Raw genomic sequence first — 20,881 nt, forward strand, 5'->3', positions numbered from 1 at the left:
TATTACATATGTCTCCTTTTACACACATTGACATCTCCCCAGCCACCCCCAACCCCCAGCACATGCTCTCACAACCCCCCTAGTATCTGCGTCCATTGGCCATGCCTATATGCATGCATACAAGTCCCTTGGTTGATCTCTAACCCCCCTCCCCTGCCTTTTCTCTGAGGTTGGATGGTCTGTTCAGTGCTACCTTGTCTCTGGATCTATTTTTGTTCATCACTTTATGTTAATCATTATATCCCACATATGAGTGAGATCATGTGGTATTTATCTTTCTCCAACTGGCTTATTTTGCTTAGCACAATGCTTTCCAGTTCCATCCATGTTGTTGCAAATGGTAAAACTTCCATCTTTTTTATAGCAGTGTAGTATTCCATTGTGTAGATGTGCCAGAGTTTTTTTTTAATCCACTCATCTGCTGATGGGCACTTAGGCTGTTTCCAAAGCTTAGCTATGGTGAATTGTGCTACTATGAACATAGGAGTGCATATGTCCTTTCTGATTGGTGTTTCTGGTTTCTTGGGACATATTCCTAGAAATGGGATTACTGGGTCAAATGGAAGTTCCCTTTTTAATTTTTCAAGGAAACTCCATACTGTTTTCCATAGTAGCTGCACCAGTCTGAATTTCCATCAGCAGTGCACAGGGGTTCCTTTTTCTCAGCATCCTCACCAGTACTGGTCATTTGTTGATTTGTTGATGATAGCAATTCTGACAAGTCTGATGGTACCTCATTGTCATTTTGATTTGCATCTCTCGGATAATTAGTGACTTTATGTATGTTTTCATTTATCTCTTGGCCTTCTGTATGTCCACTTTCAAAAGTTGTCTAAGTCTTTTGCCCATTTTTTTCCATTGTATTATTTATCTTCCTTTTATTAAGATGTATGAGTTCCCTATAAATTTTGGAGATTATGCCCTTATTACATACTAGTAGCCTGGTGCACGAAATTTGTGCACATTCAAAGGGGATTAATTAGAGAAAATATTTTAATATTGCTATTTGCCCTTTCTCTATAATAGAAGTGTAAGAGATGAAAGAAAATTAGTAAAATATATATGAAAATCTTCCTCTTGTCAGTCTGGGATGCACCTTGGGACCCAGAGTCAAGTACCTGCTCACCGACGTGCACCTCAAAATTGCATAAGACCCAGACCCGGCCAGCCTCCCCCATTGGGCTAGATCTAGACCTGGCCGGTCCCACCCTTGTCAAGCACCACTAGGTGGGGAGTGCATCCTCAGGTCCCCTGGCCCAGTGCCGAGGTGGGGGGCACAGCCTGAGGTCCTCTGTCAAGCCCTACCAGGAGGGGGCCACAGCCTCAGGAGCCCCACCAAGCCCCGCTGGGTGGGGCGCACGGCCTGAGGTCCCATGGCTTAGAGTGAGGGGAGTAGCCTGAGGTCTCCTGGCCTAGCACTGGAGTGGGTGGATGCACCTTGAGGTACGCTGTCAAGCCTGAAGTCCCCTTCAAGCCCCTCCAGGTCGCCCAGCCCTGCACCGGGGCAGAGGGTGAGGACCCTGGCCTGGCAACAGGGTGGGGGGCACAGCCTGAGGTCCCCCGTCAAGCCCTGCTGGGTGGGGCGCATGGCCTGAGGTCGCCTGGCCTGGTGCCAAGGTGGGAGGCATGGCCTGAGGTCCCCTGTCAAGCCCCACAGGGGAAGGGGGACTGCAGCCTCAGGTCCCTGCTGATTGCTTGTTAAGGCTCATTAGGGGAACTCGGCCTCTGCTGTGGGTGTAGCCATCTTGTGTTACAGAAACCCTGCCTCAGCTGTGGGCGCAGCCATCTTGTGTTACGGAACGTGCCCCCCGACCTCCGCCTCCACTGTGGGTGCTGCCATCTTTGTGGAGTGACAGTTAATTTGCATATTCCATCTTTATTATATAGATAACATTGACAAATATGTTCTCCCATGTAGTGGGCTTTCTTGTTGTTTTGTTGATTATTTCTTTTGCTGTGCAGAGGCTTTCTATTTTGATGTAGTCCCATTTGTTTATTTTCTCCTTAGTTTCCATTGCCAAAGGAGTTGTAAAGATATTGCTATGACATATTATGATATTTTGCTGCCTGTGGATTCCTCTAAAATTTGTATGGTTTCCCATCTTAGGTTTAAGTCCTTTATCCATTTTGAGTTTATTTTTGTGAATGGTGGGAGTTGGTGGTCTAGTTTCATTTTTTTGCATATATATGTCCAATTTTCCCAACACCATTTATTGAAGAGACTGTCTTGACTCCATTGTATGCTCTTGCCTGCTTTGTAAAATATAAATTGAGCATAATGGCTTGGGTCAATTTCTGGCTTCTCTGTTCTCTTCCATTGGTCTATGTGTCTGTTCTTGTGCCAGTACCAGAAGTTTTGAGAACAGTGGCTATGTAATCTTGATATCTGATATTGTGATCCCTCCAACTTCGTTCTTCTTTCTCAAGATTGCTGAGGTTATTCGGGGTCTCTTTTTACTCCATATGAATTTTTGGAGTGTTTGGTATAGGTATGTGAAATATGCTCTTGGTATTTTAATGGAAATTGCATTCCATTGGTCTATGTGTCTGTTCTTGTGCCAGTACCAAGAAGTTTTGAGAACAGTGGCTTTGTAATCTTGATATCTGATATTGTGATCCCTCCAACTTTGTTCTTCTTTCTCAAGATTGCTGAGGTTATTCGGGGTCTCTTTTTACTCCATATGAATTTTTGGAGTGTTTGGTATAGGTATGTGAAATATGCTGTTGGTATTTTAATGGGAATTGCATTAAATATGCAGATAGCTTTAGCTAATATGAACATTTTAATGATGTTGATTCTATCAATCCATGAACAGGGTATATTATTCCATTTGTTTATTTCTTCCTCTATCTATTTTTTCAATGTCCTGTAGTTTTCCAAGTACAAGTCTTTTACCTTCTTAGTTAAGTTTATTCTTACGTACCTTAATTTTTTTGGGTACAATGGTAAATTGAATTTTTAAATTTTATTTTCTCTTTCTGTGAGTTCGTTATTGGTGTATAAAAAAGCCATAGATTTCTGGGTGTTAATTTTGTATCCTGCTACATTGCCAAATTCATTTATTAAATCTAGTAGTTTTTTGATAGTGTCTTTAAGGTTTTCTATGTACAATATCATGTTGTCTGCAAATAATGACAGTCTTACTTCTTCTTTTCCAATTTGGATAGCTGTATTTCTTCTTCTTCTCTGATCCCTATGGCTAGCACTTCCAGAACTACGTTGAACAGGAGTGGTGAGAGTGGGCTCACTGTCCTGTTCCTGTTCTTAGCAGAAATGGTTTTAATTTTTGCCCATTGAGTATGATGTTGGCTATAGTTTTGTCATATAAGGCTTTTATGATGTTGAGGTATGATCCCTCTATTCCCACTTTCCTGAGAGTTTTTATCAAGAAAAGGTGTTAGATTTTGTCAATCTTCATCAATTGATATGAATATGTGATTTTTATTCCTCAATTTATTTATTTGATGTGTCACGATTCTTGATTTGTGGATATTGTACCATCCTTGCATCCCTGAAATAAATTCCACTTGGTCATGGTGTATGATCTTACTAATGTAATGCTGAATCCAATTTGCTAGAATTTTGTTGAGGATTTTAGCATCTATGTTAATCAGGGATATTGGCCTGTAATTATCTTTTTTTGTAGTGTCTATATCTGATTTTGGGATTAGGGTAATGCTGGTTTCATAAAAAGAGCTTGGAAGTGTTCCTTCCTCTTGAATTTTTTGGAATAGTCTGAGGAAGAGAGGTTTTAGTTCTTCTTTGAATGTTTGGTAAACCTCCCCTGTGAAGCTGTCTGGCCCAGGGCTTTTGTTTGTTGGAAGTTTTTTTTATGACTGCTATAATTTCCTCCATAGTTATTGGCCTATTCAGATTTTTGATTCTTCCTTATTGAGTTTTGGAAGGTCGTATTCTTCTAGGAATATGTCCATTTCCTCTAGGTTGACCAGTTTCTTGGAATATAGTTGTTCATTGTATTTTTTTTTATAATCCTTTTATTTCTGTGGGGTCTGTTGTTATGTTGCCTCTTTCATTTCTCATTTTGTTTATATGAGTCCCCTTTTTGCTTCTTGGTGAGCCTGGCTAGACATTCATCAATCTTGTTTATCCTTTCAAAGAACCAGCTCTTGGTTTCATTGATATATATATATATATATATATATATATATATATATATATATATATGCCTCTATGTCATTTATTTCTGCTCTGATCTTTATTATTTCCTTCATTCTGCTCACTCTGGGCTTTTCTTGTTGCTCTCTTTCTAATTTTTTAAGTTGTAGAGTTAGATAATTTATTACCATTTTTTCTTGTTTACTGAGGTAGGCATATAATGCTATGAACTTCCCACTCAGGACTCCTTTCACTGTGTCCAGTAGATTTTGGACTGTTCTGGTCTCATTGTCACTTGTTTACAGGATGTTTTTTATTTCTTCTTCGATCTCTTTCGTAACCCAATCATTGTTTAATAACATGCTATTAGTATTTAGCCTCCAATTGTTTGAATTTTTGTGATTGTTTTTATTGTAGTTTATTTCTAATATTATGCCATTGTGATCTGAGAAGAAGTTTGATATGATTTCCATCTTCTTGAATTTGGAGAGAATTTTTATGTGTGCCAATATATGTTTTATCTTTGAAGATGTCCCATGTGCAATTGAGAAGAATGTATATTCTGTGGCTTTGGGGTGAAATGTTCCAAAGATGTCGATTAAGTCCATCTGATCTAGTGAGTCGTTTAGGATTGCTGATTTTTGCTGATTTTTTTTCCTAGTGTATTTATCTTATCATGTTAATGGGGTATTAAAGTCCCCTACTATGATTGTATTGCTGTGCACTTCTCCCTTGATATCTTCTCAAAGTTTTGTGTTTTTTTCCCCCCAGAAGTTTTTGTATGTATTTGAGTGCCCTGCAATGGGTGCCTATATGTTTACCAGAGTTATATACTCTTTTTGTATTAGTCCCTTTAGTATTATGAAGTGGCTTTCCTTGTCTCTTGTTATGGCCTTTACTTTGAGGTCTATTTTGTCAGATATAAGTATTTCTACCCCAGCCTTTTTTTCATTTCTATTTGCCTGGAAAATATGTTTCCATCCTTTCACTTTCAGTCTACGTGAATCCCTTGTTCTGAAGCGGGTCTCTTGTGGACAGCATGTATATGAGTCATGTTTTCTTATCCATTCAGCCACTGTATGTCTTTTGATTGGAGCATTTAATCCATTTATATTTAAGGTTATTATTGATAGGTACTTGTTTGTAGCCATTTTTATTCTTTATGCCTGTATTCCTTCTTCCCTTTCTATTTCTTCTTTTTACAACAGTCCCTTTAGCATTTCTTGCATTTCTGGTAAGGTAGTGATAAACTCCCTTACTTTTTTTTTTTTGTCTGTGAAACTCCTGATTTCCCCTTCAATTTTAAATGATAGCCTTGCTGGATAGTGTATTCTTGGATTCAGTCCCTTTCTTTTCATCACTTTGTATACTTCATTCCATTCCATTCTGGTCTGTTGTGTTTCTGTTGAGAAATCATTTGATAATCTAATGGGAGATCCTTTGTAGGTAACTGTATCTCTCTTGCAACCTTTAAGATTCTCTCTTTGTTGTTAATGTTTGCCATTGTAATTACCATGTGTCTTTGTGTGTGTGTGTGATTTCTTGTTGTTGTTCATCTTGTTTGGGACTCTCTGTGCTTGTGTGACTTTTTCTTCCCCAAATCAGCAGTTTTCTGTCATTATTTCTTCAAATAGGTTTTCTTACTCTTGCTTCACTTATTGTCCTTCTGGCACCCTTATTATATGTATTTTACTTCATTTCATGTTGTCTCAAAGTTCCTGTAGGTTTTCCTCCTTCTTTCTAATTTTTTTCTCCAATTGCTGTTCAGATTGGGTGTTTTTCTACCTTATCTTCTAACTCACTAACTCGATCCTCCACTTCTTCTAGTCTACTATTGAAACCTTCCATTATTTTTTATTGTACCTATATAATTTTTATTTTTTCTTGATTCTTACATAAGTTGTTGATTTTCTTATCCATCTGGTTTATTAACTCTTACTCTGAAATCTTTTTTCTGACATATTGCATGCCTCTGTTTCATTTAGTTCCTTTTCTGGTGCTTCCTCCTTTTCTTTCCTGGGGGGTTATCTCTTTGTCTCCCAATTTTTGTTGCCTCTTTCTGGCCCTGGGCACCTTGCTTGGGGTTTGAGAGGTTGAAGAACCTATCAGGGCAATGGTCCGGAAATCATTAACTCATAAGCTGGGTCTGTCTTGAGTGTCACACCTTTATTGTCTCTGCTCATAGTTGTATCCCTTTCGCCCACAGATCTGGTCCTCCAGTTGTCTGCTTCAGATGCTTGGGGTGGTGGGAGTATATGCACAGTTCCTCTGGTGTGCAACTCCCTGTACGGACCCAGAGTCCTCTGGCATTCAGTTTGCTGTGTGGCCCCAGCACCTGTGGCAGGGTGGCATCTATGTGCCTTTGGCAGCATATTTGCAGCATGGTCCTGTGGCCCCTGGCTGGGAACACTGGCTTGCTCTGGGTCACCTTGCCAGCACTCTCCTGGGGCCCTGAGTGAGGCATGTGCTAGGTTGCTCCAGGTAGTCCTACAGGTCAGTCTCAGAGGCCTGGAAGAAGTGGGTATGGGTTGCTCTGGGTCACACAGTCAGCTCTTCTGTGGCCTGAGTGGGGTGCATGCCTGGTTACTCCAGGTTGTCTGGAAACAATAACCTGGGCACAGGGTGGAGTGGCTGTGGGTTGCTCTGAGTCACACAGTCCTCCCTTTCTTGTAACCTGGAGTGAGATATATGCTGGGTTGCTCCAGTTTGCCCCTCCTCAGTGTGGAGTGTGGGCAAGTTGCCCTGGGATGCTCAGTCCACACTCTTTTGTCACCTGGATTGAGGTGCATGTTGGGTTATTCCAGATGGGCCCAGATGGGCTCAGCAGGACTGTCCCAGGGGCCAGAGTGGAACAGGAACATGTTGCTCTGGGTTGTACAGTCAGAGCTCCCCTGTGGCCCTGACTGAGGAATGTACTGGATTGCTCTGGGTTGCCCTTCTCAGGCTGGGGTTAAGCTGGCATGCGTTGCTATGGGTCACTCCAACAGGGCTGTCCAGGGGTCCAGGGTGGAGTGTGCACTGGTTGCTTTGGGTCACACAGGTTGCTCTAAGTTGCACAGCCTGTGCTCTCCTGTGGCTCAGAGAGTAGGGTGCTCTTGGTTGCTTCAGGTCACCCTGGCAGCAGGTATCAGAGCTCTGGGTGGATCAGGTGCCAGATGGCTTCAGGTCAGGCTAGCAGCACAGTTCTGGGGTTCGAGGTTGGGATAGGGCACAGGGTTCTTTCTGTTTGCACTCACTGTGGGGTCTTGGAGCCAGATCCTAGGACGCTGGGTACCAACGAGCTGGTAACAAAGCCTGGCAAGGGAACTCCTCGGTTGCTTATTTTTATTTTTTTATTTTTTTATTTTTAATTTCTTTATTGATTAAGGTGTCACATATTTGTCCTCATCCCCCCATTCCCATCCCACACCCCTCCCCATGGATGCCCCAACCCCCTGTTGAACTTAACCATTGGTTAGGCTCATATGCATGCACACAAGACCTTTGGTTGATCTCTCCCCCCTCCCCACACCCTCCCCTATCCTCCCTCTGAGGCCCGATAGTCCGATCGATGCCTCCTTGTTTCTGGTTCTGTTCTTGTTCATCAGTCTATGTTGTTCATCATTTCCCCTAGATGAGCGAAATCATGTGTCACTAGAGATATACTTATAAGAATTGAATGTGAGACGAGCAATAATAGTTATGCTGACAGGCAAATGAATCAGTCTGTAGTGAGTTTCTTTCTGTAACAACAGTTCTTTTGAGACCCAATATCAATGTCCACCATTTCCTTATGAGTACATGTCGGCACTGACCCCTCAGCTCTGGATGGTGGACAAATGGTGGTAATGCAGGTCTGACTCCCTCTGGTTTGGTCTCGGCCGGACCCAGGGGAATGGCTTCACCCGGATCCAGGGGCCCACGGCCTCACCCGAACCCGGGACCCAGCCTCACCCGGATCCAGGGGCACACAGCCTCGCCCAGACCCAGGATTCAGCTTCACCCGGACCCAGGGGCGCATGGCCTCACCCGGACCCAGGGGCACGTGGCCTCTCCCGGGCCCGGGACCCAGCCTCACCCGGATCCAGGGGCACATGGCCTCGCCCGGACCTGGAATCTAGCTTCCCCCGGACCCAGGGGCACATGGCCTCACCCGGACCCAGGGGCGCGTGGCCTCTCCCAGACCCAGGGCCGCGTGGCCTCACCCGGATCCAGGGGCCCACGGCCTTGCCCGGACCTGGGACCCAGCCTCACCTGGATCCAGGGGCACATGGCCTCGCCCAGACCCAGGATTCAGCTTCACCTGGACCCAGGGGCGCATGGCCTCACCTGGACCCAGGGGCGCGTGGCCTCTCCCGGGCCTGGGACCCAGCCTCACCCAGATCCAGGGGCACACAGCCTCGCCCGGACCCGGGATCTAGCTTCCCCCGGACCCAGGGTTGGGTGGCCTCACCCGGACCCAGGGGCGCGTGGCCTCTCCCCGACCCAGAGTCGCATGGCCTCACCCGGATCCAGGGCCCCACGGACTCAACCGGATCCGGGACCCAGGCTCACCCGGATCCAGGGGCCCCCGGCCTCACCCGGACCCGGGACCCAGGCTCACCTGGATCCAGGGGCCCGTGGCCTCACCCGGACCCGGGACCCAGCCTCACCCGGATCCAGGGGCACACGGCCTCGCCCAGACCCAGGATTCAGCTTTACCTGGACCCAGGGGCACATGGCCTCACCTGGACCCAGGGGAGCGTGGCCTCACCCGGATCCAGGGGCCCACGGCCTCACCCGGACCCGGGACCCAGCCTCACCCGGATCCAGGGGCACACGGCCTCGCCCAGACCCAGGATTCAGCTTCACCTGGACCCAGGGGCGCATGGCCTCACCCGAACCCAGGGGTGCATGGCCTCACCCGGACCCGGGACCCAGCCTCACCCTGACCCAGTTCCCAGCCTCACCCGGACCCAGGGGCGCGCGGCTTCACCCGGATCCGGGACCCAGCGGGGTTTTGTCTTCTTGATCCCAATTCCTGTTGGTCAATTCCCTCTCAGCAATTCCTTCGGCCATTTTCTCAGAGCTCCGGGGCAGCCACCACAGAACTCGTTGGGCGGCAGGCTCGGCGAAGCTCCGGTGTGCCCGGTGCGCGGCGGTGCGCTGGTCCGGGGTGGCTGCGTCGGCCCTTGGTTCTGCAGCGGTGGCCGGTTGCCGAGCGTGCGCACCTGGCCGCTTCTGGGGCATTGAGATTCTTGAAGGACTCGGAGATCAGCAAGCGCGTAGTCTCCCACCCCATGTCTCCCAGGGGCTCGTCTGTCCGTGCTCGGCAGCGAGTGGAGCCTTCCCCTCAGCCGGAGACCGCTGGGGGAACTGCGCCGAGCACGTTCCAGGCTGCCATTGTGTCGCCTGAGCCGTAGTTTTTAAAGTGTGGTCTTTGGGTCACCGGCATCAGCTTCATCCTGCGTACCCCTCTCTTTTATTCTAGTTGTAGAGCATCTGCTCAGTCAGCCCTCCGGTGGTTCTGGATGGTGTCTGCTCTGCTCTCCTGTCGTAGTCTCAAAATTGTTGTGGTAGGCAACAATCAGGCTTCTGCCCTATGCCTCCATCTTGGTCCTTCTTTGTATAGTTAAGTCTTGATTGTTGTTGGTGTCACTGGGAGGAATTGTCCTCCAGGCCACTTGGCTGTGCGGACCCTCTGTGTCTATAAAGGAAGAGTTGCTGTGCGGGAGACACGTTTATGGGCCGGGTCTTGGTGCAGCAAGGCTTTGGCGCTCACTGAGTCTGCCTCTTGAATGTGTCCCTTATGCGAGTGGTTGAAATCTGGTGTCATCTCACACCGACCACTAGATGCCCTCGTTTCTGGGTCTCCAATGGAGTGTAGGTCAGCTACTGCCTGAGGCCCCTCAGCAGGAATTACAGCATCCCTTATATTCGTGACCTGTTTCGGTGTCTTCCCCTTTTGGCTGCCTCCCTATCACTCAGCTTCCCCAATCTTCCTAGGTGGTCGCTCTTGATATCCCCCTTTGTGGGCTGAGTGCAAAGTCTTGGTGTTGTTAAGCCTTGATTGCCGTTGGTACACTGGGAGGATGTGACCTCCAGTCCAATTGGCTGTGAGGATCAGCTGGCGCTTTTATCTCCTTCCCGCCAGAGAACGCCAGCCAGGCCGTCAGCCGCCCCTTCCTCTCCGGCTCTGTCCTCCCCGCACGCGCGCGGGCTCGTGTCTCTGCCCGTGTCTCCATACCTCAGGCTTTTACGGCTTCTCTGATTTTCCTTATGGTTTTCTCTTTCCTTCTAGTTGTGGGCATTTCAGTCAGCCAGCTTTCCTGTGGTTCTGGATGATGTCCGTTTTGACTTTTAGTAGTATTTTTGAAATTGTTGTGCCAGGCTGTAGGTTAGGTGTTTAACCTATGCCGCCATCTTGGTTTCTCCTCGGTTGCTTATTTTTAAACTAGAGGCCTGGTTCACGAAATTTGTGCACGGGGGTGTGTGTCCCTTAGCCCAACCTGCACCCTCTCCAATCTGGGACCCCTCAGGGGATGTCCGACTGCCGGGCCTAAACAGCCAGCCGGACATCCCTCTCACAATCCTGGACTGCTGGCTCCTAACTGCTCGCCTGCCTGCCTGATGGCCCCTAACTGCTTCTGCCTGCCAGCATGATCACCCCCTAACCACTCCCCTGCCAGCTTTATCGATGCCTAACTGCTCTTCTGCCATCCTGATCATCCCCAACTGCCCTCCCCTGACAGCCCGGTCACCTCCAAATGCCCTTCCCTGCATATTCCCTCTTTATTAGATAGGGTTTTTTCTTTAACATATTGGACAGCCCTAACTGGTTTGGCTCAGTGGATGGAGCAATGGCCTGCAGACTCAAGGGTCCCAGGTTTGATTCCAGTCAAGGCCATGTACCTTGGTTGGGGGCACATACCCAGTGGGGACTGTGCAGAAGGCAGCTGATTGATATTTCTCTCTCATAGATGTTTCTAGCTCTCTATCCCTTTCCTTTCCTCTCTGTAAAACATCAAGAAAATATATATAAAAAAAGAAACATTTAAGATTCCTCCATATCTGCCTGGCTGGTGTGACTCAGTGGCTGAGCACCCAGACTGGGCTGGGAGGGGATCACTGTATGGGTCCATGCACCGCTGCCAGCCTGAGACCCCAGCCTGGGGCGGGGGCCCAATTGCCGCGTGGGTCCGTGCGCCACTGCCAGCCTGAGACCCCAGGCTGGGGTGTGGGTCTGCGTGCCGCTGCCAGCCTGAGACCCCAGGCTGGGGGAGTGGACCCAAACCGCTGCTTGGTACTGGAGCATTTGCAAGTGGCTGCAGGCAGGACGGGAATGTCCCCACGTCACTATGGTGATGCAGGGATGTTCCTGCCCCACCCCAGCCGCTTTGTGCCTCCACTCATAGGCTCCGAGTGGCCAGGGGGTGTTCTGGGACCCCTGCCGCTCAGGGCCTAAACATGGGCCTACAGGCTAGGAGCAGCCTGGGTCCGGAGGACGTTCCAGGGATCCAGGCTGCTCAGTGCCTGCGTATGCAAATTAACCACCATCTTTTTTGGTTAATTTGCATAATCGCTTTGATTGGCTGTGGGCATAGCGAAGGTATAGTCAATTAGCATTTTTCTCTTTTATTAGTGTAGATTCTCCCTACAGGTTGGAGTATTAAATTATTTTTTATTATCAAAAATGATAAAATATTAGCATTAAATAAAAGTTTGGATCAGAGAAATCAACTGCAATAAAAACAATGAAAAAAATCAAACAACTGGAGGCTAAATAGCATGCTATGAAACAATGATTGGGTTACCAAAGATATAAAAAAAGAAATAAAAAACATCCTGGTAACAAACGACAATGAAAACACAACAATCCAAAATCTATGGGAGACAGTGAAAAAAAGCAGTCTTGAGAGGGAAGTTCATAGCTTTACAGGCATACCTCAAAAAAAAAAAGAAAAGAAAAAATGGTAATAAATTATCTAACCCTACAATTCAAAGAATTAGAAAGAGAGCAACGAGAAAAGCTCAGAGTAAGCATAAGGAAGAAAATAATAAAGATCAGAGCAGAAATAAATGACATAGAGGCAAAAACAACACAAAAGATCAACAAAACCAAGAGCTTGTTCTTTGAAAGGATAAACAAGACCGATGAACCTCTAGCCAGGCTCAAAAAGAAACAGAGAGGACCCAAATAAAGAAAATAAGAAATGAAAGAGGTGAAGTAACAACCAACCCACAGACATACAAAGGATGGTAAAAAAAAGTACTATGAACAACTCTACTCCAACAAACTGGACAACCTTGATGAAATGGACATATTACTAGAAAAATACAAGCTTCCAAAACTCAATCAAGAAGAATCAAGAAACTTGAATAGGGTGATAACTACTGATGAAATTGAAACAGTAATAAAAATACTTCCAACAAACAAAAGCCCTGGTCCAGACGGCTTTACAGGGGAGTTTTACCAAACATTCAAAGAAGAAATAAAACCTGTCTTCCACAGACTATTCCAAAAAATTCAAGAGGAAGGAGCACTTTCAAGCTCCTTCTATGAAGCCAGCATTACCCTGATCAAAAAAAACAGATAAAGACACTACAACGAAAGAGGATTACAGGCCAATATCCCTGATGAACATAGATGCTAAATCCTCAACAAAATCCTAGCAAATTGGATCCAGCACTACATTAGAAAGATCATACACCATGACCAAGTGGAATTTATTCTGGTATAATATCCGCAAATCAATAAACGTTATAAATCACATATACAAATTGGGAGACAGTAATCACATAATCATATCAATCGATGCAGAAAAAACATTTGAAAAAATCCAACATTGTTTCCTTATAAAAACTGTCAGAAAAGTGGGAATAGAGGGATCATACATCAACATAATAAAAGCTTTATATGACAAACCTACAGGTATCATCATACTCAATGGGCAAAAACTAAAGCCATTTCCCTAAGAACAGGAACAACACAGGGATGCCCACTTTCATCACTCTTATTCAACATAGTCCTGGAAGTGCTAGCCATAATGATCAGACAAGGAGAAGAAATAAAAAGCATCCAAATTGGAAAAGAAGAAGTAAAGCTGTTATTATTTGCAGATGACATGATATTGTACATAGAAAAACCCCCAAAGACTCCATGAAAAAACTACTAGACTTAATAAATTAATTCGGCCATGTAGCAGGATACAAAATTAACACCTATTAAAATCTATGGCTTTTTTATACACCAATAATGAACTCATAGAAAGAGAAACTGAAAAAAATCCCATTTACTGTTGCACAAAAAAAAAAAAAAAAAAAGATACCTAAGAATAAACTTAAATAAGGAGGTAAAAGACCTGTACTTGGAAAACTACAGGACATTGAAAAAAGAGATAGAGGAAGACATAAACAAATGGAAGAATATACCCTGTTCATGGATTGGTAGAATCAACATCATTAAAATGTCCATCTGCCCAAAGCAATTTCTAGATTCAATATAATCCCCTTTAAAATACCAATGGCATATTTCACAGACCTAGAACAAATTCTCCAAAAATTCATCCAGAATAAAAAAAGAATAGCCAAAGCAATCCTGAGAAAGAAGAACAAAGTTGGAGGGATCACAATACCAGATATCAAGCTGTATTACAAAGCCACTTTTCTCAACATTTCCTGGTACTTGCACAAGAACAGACACATAGACCAATGGAACAGAACAGAGAAGCCAGAAATTGACCCAAGCCATTATGCTCAATTTATATTTGACAAAGAAGTCAAGAGCATACAATGGAGTCAAGACAGTCTCTTCAATAAATGGTGCTGGAAAATTTAATCAGGTACATGCCAAAAAAACGAAACTAGATCACCAACTTACACCATACACAAAAACAAAATCAAAATGGTTAAAGGACTTAAATATAAGATGGGAAACCATAAAAATCTCAGAAGACTCCATAGGCAGGAAAATATCAGACATATGTTATAGCAATATCTTTACCAATACAGCTCATAAGGCAATGGAAATTAAAGAGAAAATAAACAAATGGGACTACATCAAAATAGAAAGCTTCTGCACAGCAAAAGAAACAATCAACAAAACACCAAGAAAGCCCACTGAATGGGGGAACATACTTTATTTGCCAATGTTATCTCTGATAAGGGTTTAATCTCCAACATTTATAGAGAACTCATACAACTTAACAAAAGGAAGATAAACAACCCAATCAAAAAATGGGCAAAGAACCTAAATAGACACTTTTCAGAAAAGGACATTCAGAAAGCCAAGAGACATATGAAAACATGCTCAAAGTCACTAATCATCTGAGAGATGCAAATCAAAACAACAATGAGGTACCACCTCACACCTGTCAGAATGGCTATCATCAACAAATCAACAAACAACAAGTGCTAGAGAAGATGCGGAGAAAAAGGAACCCCCCTTCACTGCTGGTGGGAATGGAGACTGGTGCAGCCACTGAGGAGAACAGTATGACATTTCCTCAAAAAATTAAAAATGGAACTGCCATTTGACCCAGTGATCCCACTTCTAGGAACATATCCCAAGAAACCAGAAACACCAATCAGAAAGGATATATGCACTCCTATGTTCATAGAAGCACAATTTACAATAGCAAAGATTTTGAAACAGTCTAAATGCTGTTTAGGGATGAAGTAGCCCATCAGCAGAAAGGGATTAGAAAATTGTGGTACATCTACACAATGGAATACTACGCTGCTATAAAAAGGAAGGAATTCTTACCATTTGCAACAGCATGGATGGAACTGGAAAGCATTATGCTAAGTGAAATAAGCCAGTCAGTGAAAGAAAAATACATGATCTCACTCATTTATGGATAATAAAAAACATTATAAACTGATGAACAAAAATTGATACAGAGGCAGAGAAGCATGGAACAGACTGTCAAACTACAGAGGGAAGGCTGTGGAGGGTTGTTTGGGGCGGGGTAAGAGATCAACCGAAGGACTTGTATGCATGCATATAAGCATAACCAATAGACACAAGACACTGGGTGGGGGGTGAGCACATGTGCTGGGGGGTAGCAGAGGCTGGTGTAAGGTCAATTGGAAAAAAAGGAGACATATGTACTACTATTGGTAATAGTTTAAAAAATAAATAATAATAAATAGGCAAAGGACCAAACAGACACTTTTTGAAAGAGGACATAAAGAAGGCCCAGAGACATATGAAAACATGCTCAAAGTCACTATTCATCTGAGAGATGCAAATCAGAACAACAATGAGGTAACACATCACACCTGTCAGAATGGCTATCATCAACAAATCAACAACCAAAAAGTGCTGGCCAGGATGTGGAGAAAAAGGAACCCTCATGCACTGCTGGTGGGAATGCAGACTGGTGCAGCCACTGTGGAAAACAGTATGGAGATTCCTCATAAAGTTAAAAATGGAACTCCCATTTGTCCCAGTGATCCCACTTCTAGGAATATATCCCAAGAAACCAGAAACTCCAATAGGAACAGATTTATGTACCCCTATGTTCATAACAGGACAATTTACCATAGCTAAGATTTGGAAATAGCCTAAGTGCCCATCAGCAGATGAGTGGTTTAAAACACTGTGGCAAATCTACATAATGGAATACTACACTGCTATAAAAAGGAAGTAACTTTAACCGTTTGCAGCAGCATGGATGGAACTGGTAAGCATTATACTAAGCAAAATAAGCCAGTTGGAGAAAGATAAATATCACATGATTTCACTCATATGTGGGATATAATGATCAACATAAACTGATGAACAAAAATAGATCCAGGGACAAGGTAGCACTGAATAGACTGTCCAACCTCAGAGAGAAGGCAAGGGAGAGGGGAGAATTAGAGATCAACCAATGGTCTTGTGTGCATGCATATTAGCATAACCAATGGACACAGCCACTGGGGTGGTGGGAGCTTGCCTTCGTGGGTGGGAGTGCTCGTGGGGGGGCAATCAGGAAAAAGGAGACATGTGTAATATGTTAAACAATAAAAAAAATGTTTGAGTCATATGGGCCCTGATATCTCAGTGGCTTAAAATAGTAGATATTTGTTCATTGTTTACTAAAGCCCAACTATCAATTTTAAAGGTAAGGAGATTCTGTCCCACACTCAGATACTCAGACTGACTGAGACTTTGACATTTTCAACCCATTATTTCTGGGTATTGACATCCAGTTGCTAGACAAGAAAAAAAAACATTCATGGGAGATGTATATAGACCAGGCAGGGAGGGTGCTCACATAAATTCTACATAATTCTGTTGGCCAGAATTCCGCCACATGGATCTAAAAAAATGCAGAGAGAACTGGGAAATGTATTAACCAACAGGGCAGCAACTTTCCAGTATCAATACACTTTGTTATGACTATACACAGCTACTGTTTTCAACTTGGCATCATTCCTGCCTTTTCACTCAATATATTAAAACCTTTTCCATCTGCATAGTTTGCATAATTATTTTTGTTGCCACATAATATTCTATTGTACTGATGACTCACAATTTATTAGGCCATTTGTTATTGGAATTTTTTATTATTTTTATGGCTTTGAGGATTATCTATTTTCTTTCTATGAACATCATTTTGTTTCAAGAGTTTTCCCTCTGTTAAATTGTTATTGTAGAGTAAATTCTCTTGAATTGAATTAGTCAAAGGAGGCAACTCTTCAGTATTGCTGTGCAACTTTTATTTATTTTTATTTTTTAGTCAAAACAAAAACAAAGTTATTAACCCAATAATTGGTGACCCAGTCCCTTTGTACCCCCAGCCCCCTCAATAGGATGTGTTTGGGTAAGGGAGAAACTCAGGATAGAAATGACCCATATCTCTGAACATAGAAGACTAGAAGGATAAAGAGAGGCTATGCAAAATAGTTCACCAGGGGTGGGGATGATAAGGGAAGGGAATCTGTTAAACACCCAGGAAAAAAGGGGGGCTGGTGCTAGGGAGCCAAAGGGTGTGAAAACTGTGGGTCTGGAGCCCAGAAATGGGGTCCACAATGAGGTAGGATGGTCCTCACAAAGCCACCAGTAGTGTGGAGAGATTCTAGTTCCACTTGAACCTTATCAGGCAATGGACATTAAAACATTGCTTTTCTAATCTGTAGAGAAGTGTAGAAGAAGCATATTCTTCTTCCCTAGTTATTACCTGAAAATTATTCTTAAATGTTTGAGGAGTGTTTCTTGGTCAAAAAAAGATAGTAAAAAATTTCTCTGCCAAAGTGGTTGAATTAACTGTGGCACATCCAAACAATGGAGTACCATGGAATTATATTAAAAAATGAAGGATATTTCTAATGAACTAATTTGGAATAATTTCAGGGATATATTCTTAAGTGAAAATAAACAAAATGCAAAAGACTATAATATGCTATCATTCATGTAAGGAAGAAAATGATAAAATAAAATATACACATATCTGCTCATTAGTATAATAGATACAGGAAGGATAAACCAGAAACTGAAGAGACTGATGACCTACAGAGTCTGGGTGAGAAAGGGATGCAATGAAGGGAAAAATGGAGATGAGGTAGTAGGGATGAAGTAGCAGTGACATTTCTCAGAGTTTATCTTTTTTTTTTTATAGCCCCAATTTTTAGAACCATGGTAATGTTCCACCTACCATGCTAAAAATGTTGATACTTACAATCAACCAAGATGGGAGAGGGGGAACCCAGTTGGAATTCAAACAATAACAAATGAACTTAACTGTATAATAAAGGAACAACATAGCCATATTGAAGGGGATGGTGATAAAAACTGGCCGAAGTAACTGTGATAGGTAGCCTCTAAGATGTTTCTCAATAATCCTCCAACTTCAGGCTTTCAGGTCCTGTGTAACCTTTTCTTGAATTGGGCTGGGTTTAGTAATTGCTTCTGGTGAAAAGAATGTGGGAGAGGTGATGGGATGCTATTTCTGAACTTAGAATTAAAAAAGATGGGGTTTCTGTCTTGGGCATTCTTTCTTACTCATTCTGACAGAAGCTGGCTGCCATGTTGTGAGCTGCCCTACAAAAAGGTCCATGTGGCAAGGAATTAATGTTTCTAGTTGACAGCTATTGAGGAATTAAGGCCTGCCAACAGCCACATGGAAACAGGTCCTCTTCCAGTTGAGCCTTGAGTTGAATGCAGCCCTGGTTGACACCTTGATTGCAGCCTTGTGAGAGACTGAAAGCCAAAGGCATCTATCTAAGCTATGCCCATATTCCTGACCCAAAGAAATTGTGCAAAAAATGTTTATGGTTTTTATTTGCTAAATTTTGGGGGAAATTTGTTATGTAGCAGTAGATAACTAATATAGTAGCTTTTGAAAATAGCATTGTGACTGGGTATTGTAAGGTTAAAGACAAAACTGTGCATAAATACTCCTTTTGGTAACTCTATTATTGCAGAGGTATTGTTTAGCAATTCTGTACCAACTTTGTTTTCAAGATTGAATGAATAAAATGAATCAATGGTGGATAATGAGAGCCAGTTTTCTCTTTGGCAGAGAAACAAAGATGTTACAGATAAAGAAAGAGATAAGGCTAGAATGGCTGAGGTTTGGATTGGATGCAGAGGTATCAATATAAACTAATGGCCTCTAGTATAGATACAGAGATAAATATAGAAATAGATATTGTTGTTACTACTTATGGGTTATTATATACACCTATATTTCTAGGTTTGTCTCAGAGGACTTAGAACTCATGATAACCCATTGGCAATAAGAATATCTAGTGCCCAAACCTTGATTTATAAATTCAATTTTCCAATAAAAGGAACCAAGGCTCTTCAGAGAAGTGACTGATTTCAGAGTTGGGACATAGAAAATGTAAGATGAACTTGGAACCTCTTGTGGTACCAGAAAATAATAAAAAGTTCATACACAAAAAAAGCATGTTAAATTACATAGGATCCAATCTGACAGGGTCCCCGATGGCCAAATCTGAAACAAGTTGAGCAACAAAATAAATAATAATCTATATATATATATATAAAGAGCCAGGGTCCATAACGTCCAAAATGACTGAACAGACGACCAAACACTGGAAGTCAGTCCTGCAATCAGTGCTCGGTTGGCGGCTACCCAGCACTGACTGCCATGCTGCAGGCGCCATAATGACCCAGCCCTGACTGCTGAGGGGGCTGCGGATGAGGCTCGGAGAGCAGCCCAGAGAGAGAAGTAGGGTCTGATCCGCAGCCTCTGTGGCAGCTGTTGATCAGTCCTTGCCTCTCTTTCTCTCTGGGCCTCACCAGCAGCACCAGGGCTGCTGATCAGCCCTGCCTCTCTGATCAGGCCCAGAGATAGGCCCGGAGACACTGACTGGCATAGAAACTGGCCAATCAGAACCAAATCTGGGTGAACTGCGAGAAGCCAATGGCTGCCTAGGAGGCAGAGTTTTTGAAGCTGACTGGTATAGAAACCGACCAATCAGAGCCAAATCTGGGTGAACTGCGAGAAGCCAATGGCTGCCTAGGAGGCAGAGCTTTTGATGTTGAATGGCATAGAAACCGACCAATCAGAACCTAATCTGGGTCAACTGTGAAGGCAGAACCTAAGGTGGGGGCTGAGGAAGGGTTTTAAGGGCAACAGCTGTTTGGTGTAAGGTGTAAGAAAGCGGTTCAATTTTTTTAATGACTGGTTTGGCAGTATAGTGCATGTGGCTGGCTATCAGTCCAGATATAAGGATTATGTATTTTTGTCTGCCAAGAGCATCTCCTATTACTGAAAAAGGCTTCCCCCTCATTTAAGCAATCCTATCCCATATAATCTATCTATACTAATAAAAGGGTAATATGCTAATTAGACTGGGTCAACCGGCTATCTTCTGGACACCTGACTTCCTTCCGTACAAAGCCATGATGGTGGGAGCCGAGGCAGAGGCAGTTAAAGGTGATCAGGCTGGCAGTGGAGGACAGTTGGGGGTGAGATCAGGCAGGCAGGGGGTTAGGGGCAATCAGGCCAGCAGGGGAGAAAAATTAGGGGCAATCAGGCAGGCAGAGGCAGTTAGGGGTGATCAGGCCAGCAGGGGAGAGCAGTTGGGCGCGAGATCAGGTTGGCAGGGGAGGGCAATTGGGGGCAACCAATCCGGCAGGGGAGAGCAGTTGGGGGCGAGATCAGGCCAGCAGGGGAGGGCAGTTGGGGGCAAAATCAGGCCGGCAGAGGATGGCAGTTAGGGGTGATCAGGTAGGCAGAGGCAGTTAGGGGCAATCAGGCTGGCAGGGGAGGTCAGTTAGGGGCGACCAGGCAGGCAGAGGCAGTTAGGGGCAATCAGGCCGGCAGGGGAGGGCAGTTAGGGGCGATCAGGCAGGCAGAGGCAGTTAGGGGTGATCAGGCCTGCAGGAGAGGGCAGTTGGGGGCGAGATCAGGTTGGCAGGGGAGGGCAGTTAGGAGCGAGATCAGGCCAGCAGGGGAGGGTAGTTAGGGGTGAGATCAGGCCTTTAGGGGAGGGCAGTTATGGGCGATCAGGCAGGCAGAGGCAGTTAGGGGCAATCAGGCTGGCAGGCAGAGGGGTTATGGGCAATCAGGCAGGCAGGCAGGCAGAGGCAGTTAGGGGAGATCAGGCAAGCAGGCAGGTGAGCAGTTAGGAGCCAGCAGTCGGACATCCCCCAAGGGGTCCCCGATTGGAGAGGGTGCAGCCTGGGCTGAGGGAACCCCCCTGTGCACGAATTTTGTGCACCAGGCCTCTAGTAGTATTATATTATAACCTTTAAAATAAAATATACTAGTAAATCAATTTGTCCATACTGATATAAATAAGTGATATAATGAATAAAGAAATGGAAGATTTCTTAGTCTGTTT

This window comes from Cnephaeus nilssonii (assembly GCF_951640355.1).
Source record: "Cnephaeus nilssonii genome assembly, chromosome: X".
Classification (NCBI taxonomy): Eukaryota; Metazoa; Chordata; class Mammalia; order Chiroptera; family Vespertilionidae; genus Cnephaeus; species Cnephaeus nilssonii.